Genomic DNA, 7,500 nt, shown 5'->3' with positions numbered 1-7,500 from the left:
ATATTAAATCCTCTTTTATACTTTTATAACCTCGTACGTAATGAAGTTTGAAGTTCAGAGAACATTCCGTGAACAGCTGGTGGAGGAATTCAGACGGGGGGGGGGGGGGGAGGTTCAGTCGTTGCTGTATTAGTTTGTGTATTTTCGTCTTGGTGAGATTTGATTTAGTCAATGCAAATGCTGGTTCACTAAATTATAAATTCACACAAATACTAAAGTAAATATATATATATATATATATATATATATATATATATATTATATATATATATATATATATAATATATATATATATATATATATATATATATATATATATACAGTCAAACCTTCAAACCTGGAGAGTGATCCACCTGCCCTAGCAATTCACTTTTTCTATGTCCGGATCTCTTTATAATGTTAACTGCAATTAATTGTTACAATATACAAATAAATCCATACAAACAGAATGAAGAAAACAAGTGGAACAATATAATCATAACAGAAAAGCGCTATGTGGAAAAATGCAAACGAAACTGAAAAGCGTTAGGTGGTACTCACTCTGAACGAGGCCATCCAATACAAACGTAACAGAAAAGCGCTACATGAACACTACAAACGTAGCAGAAAAGCGCTATGTGGAAAAATACAAACGAAACAGAAAAGCGTTAGGTGGTACTCACTCTGAACGAGGCCATCCAATACAAACGTAACAGAAAAGCGCTACATGAACAATACAAACGTAACAGAAAGACCCTATGTGAACAAAACAAACGAAATAGAAAAGCGTTAGGTGGTACTCACTCTGAACGAAGCCATCCAACTTGCACACAACAGCAGGCAAGACGTAATTCGGATGAGACAGATGACGTACGATGTGTACCCACATGCAAACCAGCGTTACCAGGAGATCGGCCGCGGCTAGGTTCACCAGGTACTGGTTAATGCTGGTGCGCATGTGCGCGTTGTAATACACGACCATGATTACTAGCAAGTTACCAGACAGGGAGACCAGGAATACGAGCACGTAAGCTAGCATCTGTCGTGGGAGAAAATTTGAATTAACATCTGAGTATATTTTGCTTCTAAAGTTCAGTAAGATAGCATACATATATACATACATATGCACACACACATACATGTATATACATATATTCGCACACATACAAATACATTTATATACATATATACGCACCCATACACAAGTACATGTATATACAGTACATACAGTATATTCCCACACACACATACACACAAGTACATGTACTGTATATACATATATTCGAATACATACACAAGTACATGTATATACATACGGTATATTCGCAAACACACGCATGTACATGAATATTAATACATTTTGCACACACACAAGTATATATATAATATATATATATATATATATATATATATATATATATATATATATATATATATATATATAATATATATATATATATATAGCCTGCATATATTCGCACAAACATAATTACATATATATTGTACGTCACGCGTTTCTTACACGCTCATACATTGTAATGTCATTGCTTTTTTTTGTATCTCCCGCTCTCTCCCACACTGATAATAGAACAACCTATTTCAGCTTACCATGCATGTTTCATGTTGTTTGAATTTTCATGACATTCTTGCTCTCAACTGCTTATATATGAGTTCGTTATCTGTTGAACAAACATTACTTTCATCAAAAAGCAATAGCATTACATTGTATGAGCGTTTATAAAACACCTGCGGTACAGTATTATTATTATTGCTTTTATTATTATTACTAGCTAAGCTACAACCCTAGTTGGAAAAGCAGGATGCTATAAGCCCAATGGCTCCAACATGGAAAATAGCCCAGTGAGGAAAGGAAAAAGGGAAAAATGTAATATGTATGTGTATTCACATACACATACAAAGGGCTGCAAACCTTGATGCTTTTAGCGTGCAGAACTAGGCATGTATCAATAAATTATCAGTACATTAACCAGCTCTAAGAAGATATGGATATACTACTGCATATTCAATTCATTCTTGTATAACGCATGGCGAGAGAGAGAGAGAGAGAGAGAGAGAGAGAGAGAGAGAGCCTTCCTTACATTAGTCAACTAAGCCTTGTTAAGTCTGAGAGAGAGAGAGAGAGAGAGAGAGAGAGAGACTTCCTTACATAAATTAACTAATCCTTGTTAAGTCTGAGAGAGAGAGAGAGAGAGAGAGAGAGAGAGACTTCCTTACATAAATTAACTAATCCTTGTTAAGTCTGAGAGAGAGAGAGAGAGAGAGAGAGAGAGAGAGAGCTTCTTTAGATAGGCGCCATAGTTAACTAATCCTTGTTAAGTCAGAGAGAGAGAGAGAGAGAGAGAGAGAGAGAGAGATATTCCCTAATCTCCTCTCACCGAGCATACGACCAGTCATTATCTCATCATCACCCCGCTGGCATCTCTGATTAACTAGACATAATGTCGAAAAACACACCTCACACCCCACACCCCAAAAACCCCACTTGGGACTCTCTGCAACCTCACAAGCACCCCCCCCCCTCTCCAACTGCCCCCCCCCCCCAACCCCCCAAGTAAGAAGAGCTCTTAAAAGCACTTCGTTTGATGTCTTAATGAGCACTAACATCAGATGGGTCTTGAGATTAATGAGAAACTTAAGCAAAGAAATTGCTGATTGACACCTGATTTTTGGGGGTGGGGGTGGGGGGAGGAGGAGTTCATAGGGGTGGGGGGAGATTTAATTGAGTGGATGATAGCTCTGGGAAATGGCTGTCACAGAATGGTAAATGCTAGGGACAATATGTAATGGGAGTTACTGAAATTACACACAATATATGTATGAAGGTATTCATATAAGCCCTATATTACATTCCTAATGTCTGGATTCTCTCTATACCTCGGGATCAGAGACCTAAGGGGGAATCAAGTCAAAGATAATAGCTTCTGGTCTGCCGGGGAATCGAACCCGGGCCCAAGAAAATGAGGTTTCTTTGACATAGCTGAATTGCTATGTCAATGAAACCTCAGTTTCTTTAGGGCCGGGTTCGATTCCAGGCCGATCAGAAGCTATTATCTTTGAGTTGATTGCCCCTTGGGTCTGATCACAAGGTATAGAGAGAAGCCAGATATTAGGAGGAGTGTAATATATGGCATATATGAATATGAAAAACACATCTAATTGTGGAAAATTATTATACGATATATGTATGTATGTATATACATGTGCCTGGCATTGTCTGGTCTGAACTAGATGGAGAGGCGGCTTGAGTGCTGGTCATATGTATATATGGTCATCATCTAGGCCGTTGTCCTGTCCCTTGCCTCTGCCATTCATGAGCGACCTTTAAACCATCAAACCTTCACAGGAAGACCTATATGGTTCAAGCTTGGCTAGGTGATGATTTAATCTATAGTCACCGCAGAGATTCAGGTTGAAATAAGCCCCACCTGATGACGTCATAGCCAATCACGTTGCCTCCCGCGTTAACAGTTTGAAATTTGGAAGCAGATGTATTGTGACCGCTGCTAACGTGGAAGGCAACGGGATTGGCTATGACGTCATCAGGAGGTGGGGCTTATTTCTCATGATTGGCTAGGACATCATCAGGCAGTAGGGCTTATTTCACATGATTGGCTATGACGTCATCAGGAGGTGGGGCTTATTTCTCATGATTGGCTATGACGTCCTTAGGAGGTGGGGCTTATTTCACATGATTGGCTATGACGTCATTAGGAGGTGGGGGCTTATTTCACATGATTGGCTATGACGTCATCAGGAGTTGGGGCTTAGTTTGGGAACACTGCATGATTGGCCATGCCGTCATCATGGGGGTGGGGCTAATTTAGCCCGGAGTTTCCGCGGTGACTATAGTAAGTTTCGATAGAGCAAAACCATAAATTTAATAGAAAAGAAATTCTAAATAATATAAATCATTCTTTAAGTCAATCATATATATATTTTAAAATAATTAAGCAAACACCAATCAAAACGCATATGCTCTCATGAGTGACAGAAACAAAGAACAGGTTTATACATACATATGATCAGCCCCCAAGGTAGGACTAGGAAGAGCAAGGCTATGGCTGCTGATAATCAATTATTCATTGCTAGTGTACGCAACCCGTCAAAAAAAAAGATGAGAGCTGAATACCCCCTCCCCCTTTCCTAATGCTAATGACAATCCTCACACCAGAGTATAACTACTCCTCTTTTATTATCCAAGGGACAGGGGAGAGGCAGAGTAGTTATACATCTGGCAATGCCGCTGTGTGACCAGAATTAAATGTATATACATATTTTTACACATACAAAATATACCTCTAAATATTTAGATAAGACATGCACACACAGAAATTCAACCCTTCCCACCCACTCCCCATCCCCTAACAGCAACTGCTCTCTCCCCAGGGTATGACTACTCTCTCTCTCACCCCTACCGTAGGAATGGGGGAGAGACCGAGTAGTTATATGTCTGGCAATGCTGCTTAGTATGTCCGGAAAAAATATTCCTATTCATATTCATATTGATAATTATTATTACTTGCTAAGCTACAACCTTAGTTAGAAAAACATGATACTATAAGCCCAGGAGCCCCAACAGGAAAATAGCTCGGTGAGAAAAGAAAACAAAGAAAAATTTAATATCTTAAGAACAGTAACAACATTAAAATAAACATTTCCTATATAAACTGTAAAAACTTTAATAAAACAAGAGGAAGAGAAATAAGAATAGTGTGTCTGCGTGTACCCTCAAGCAAAAGAACTCTAATCCAAGACAGTGGAAGACCAAGGTAAAGAGTCTATGGCACTACCCAAGATTGGAGAACAATGGTTTGATTTGGGAGCGTCCTCCTCCTAGAAGAGCTCCTTACCATAGCTAAAGAGTCTCTTCTACCCTTACCAAGAGGAAAGTAGCCACTGAACAGTTACAGTGCAGTGCCCCTTGAGTGAAGAAGAATTTTTTGGTAATCTGTGTTGTCAGGTGTATGAGGACAGAGGAGAATATGTAAAGAATAGGCCAGACTATTCAGTGGGTGTGTAGGCAAAGGGAAAATGAACCGTAACCAGAGAGAAGGATCCAATGTAGTAATGTCTGGCAAGTCAAAAGACCCCAAAACTCTCTAGCGGTAGTATCTCATCGGATAGCTGGTGCCCTGGCCAAACTACTATCTACGACATATATATATATATATATATATATATCCAGACAGTTGCTCTTTACTATAGAGGGGAGATAGCCTCCAGTCTTACCTTCAACACTTCCCTCCAGGTTATGGGAATCCAAGTCTCCTTCCTATACGTATATTCGAACTCGCTGAAGTTCATAGATCGATGGTCTGATGGGCAATCAGTGTGGTTGCCGAAGATGGGGTTGCTGTTGCTTATATTGCCTGAATCAGGGAGAGAAAAAATATTTCTTATTATCTTGAAAGAAAAAAATCACTATAAATATGTAGGTCGAAAATAGAGTGGAAATAGAGGGAAAAATAGAGTGGGAAGTTCATGAGATAATCTTGTTAAAGGTCATTTACATTGTCCTGTAATTTCTGAATAAGTTACGCAACCAGTGACAAAATTTCAAAAGAATATACAGAAAATGGGCATAGCCAGCTTACAGAGCAGGGGAGAAGACAAAGTGGACGCAGCTAGATTAAAGAGCAAGAGGGAAGACATAAGTGGACGCAGCTAGTTTTAAGAGCAATGAGGGAAGACAAAAGTGGACGCAGCTAGATTAAAGAGCAAGAGGGAAGACAGGAAGTGGGCATAGCTAGTTCTAAGAGCAATGAGGGAAGACAAAAGGGGACGCAGCTAGATTAAAGAGCAAGAGGGAAGACAGGAAGTGGGCATAGCTAGTTTTAAGAGCAATGAGGGAAGACATAAGAGGATATAGCTAGATTAATGAGCAAGAGAGAAGACAGAAAGTAGCTGTAGCTTAATTAAGGAGCAAGAGAAAAGGCAAAAAGTGGACTCATCCAAGGTTAAAGAGCAAGAAAGAAGGCAGAAAGTGGACTCTTCTAGGTTAAAGAACAAGAAGAAATACAGAAAGTGGACTCTTCTAGGTTAAAGAACAAGAAGAAATAGAGAAAGTGGACTCATCTTGGTTAAAGAGCAAGAAGGAAGACAGAAAGTGGACTCTTCTAGGTTAAAGAACAAGAAGAAATACAGAAAGTGGACTCATCTTGGTTAAAGAGCAAGAAGGAAGACAGAAAGTGGACTCTTCTAGGTTAAAGAGCAAGAAGATAGACAGAAAGTGGAATCTTTTCGGTTAAAGAGCAAGAAGGAAGATAGAAAGTGGACTCTTCTAGGTTAAAGAGTAAGAAGGAAGACAGAAAGTGGACTGTTCTAGGTTAAAGAGCAAGAAGGAAGGCAGAAAATGGACGCAGCTAGGTTAAAGAGCAAGAAGGAAGATAGAAAGTGGACTCTTCTAGGTTAAAGAACAAGAAGGAAGACAGAAAGTGGACTCTTCTGGGTTAAAGAGCAAGAAGGAAGACAGAAAGTGGACTCTTCTAGGTTAAAGAACAAGAAGAAATACAGAAAGTGGACTCATCTTGGTTAAAGAGCAAGAAGGAAGACAGAAAGTGGACTCTTCTAGGTTAAAGAACAAGAAAAAATACAGAAAGTGGACTCTTCTAGGTTAAAGAGCAAGAAGGAAGACAGAAAGTGGACTCATCTAGGTTAAAGAGCAAGAAGGAAGACAGAAAGTGGACTCATCTAGGTTAAAGAACAAGAAGGAAGACAGAAAATGAACTCTTCTAGGTTAAAGAGCAAGAAGATAAACAAAGTGGACTCTTTTCGGTTAAAGAGCAAGAAGGAAGACAGAAAGTGGACTCTTCTAGGTTAAAGAGTAAGAAGGAAGACAGAAAGTGGACTCTTCTATGTTAAAGAGTAAGAAGGAAGACAGAAAGTGGACTCTTCTAGGTTAAAGAGCAAGAAGATAGACAGAAAGTGGACTCTTTTCGGTTAAAGAGCAAGAAGGAAGATAAAAAGTCGACTCTTCTAGGTTAAAGAGTAAGAAGGAAGACAGAAAGTGGACTGTTCTAGGTTAAAGAGCAAGAAGGAAGGCAGAAAATGGACGCAGCTAGGTTAAAGAGCAAGAGGGAAGATAGAAAGTGGACTCTTCTAGGTTAAAGAGCAAGAAGGAAGACAGAAAGTGGACTCTTCTGGGTTAAAGAGCAAGAAGGAAGACAGAAAGTGGACTCTTCTAGGTTAAAGAACAAGAAGAAATACAGAAAGTGGACTCATCTTGGTTAAAGAGCAAGAAGGAAGACAGAAAGTGGACTCTTCTAGGTTAAAGAACAAGAAAAAATACAGAAAGTGGACTCTTCTAGGTTAAAGAGCAAGAAGGAAGACAGAAAGTGGACTCATCTAGGTTAAAGAGCAAGAAGGAAGACAGAAAGTGGACTCATCTAGGTTAAAGAACAAGAAGGAAGACAGAAAATGAACTCTTCTAGGTTAAAGAGCAAGAAGATAAACAGAAAGTGGACTCTTTTCGGTTGAAGAGCAAGAAGGAAGACAGAAAGT

The 7,500-nt window shown here is 39.2% G+C and overlaps 1 pseudogene; it reads right to left on the bottom strand.

The window, feature by feature from the left end:
• The window catches only part of LOC137656376 (QRFP-like peptide receptor), a 207,924-nt pseudogene that overhangs the window by 58,135 nt on the left and 142,289 nt on the right, over positions 1-7,500 (bottom strand).

This window comes from Palaemon carinicauda, chromosome 17, assembly GCF_036898095.1.
Source record: "Palaemon carinicauda isolate YSFRI2023 chromosome 17, ASM3689809v2, whole genome shotgun sequence".
Classification (NCBI taxonomy): Eukaryota; Metazoa; Arthropoda; class Malacostraca; order Decapoda; family Palaemonidae; genus Palaemon; species Palaemon carinicauda.
The sequence above is the reverse complement of the archived record's forward strand: the minus strand, read 5'-3'. Positions and strand labels throughout refer to the sequence as shown.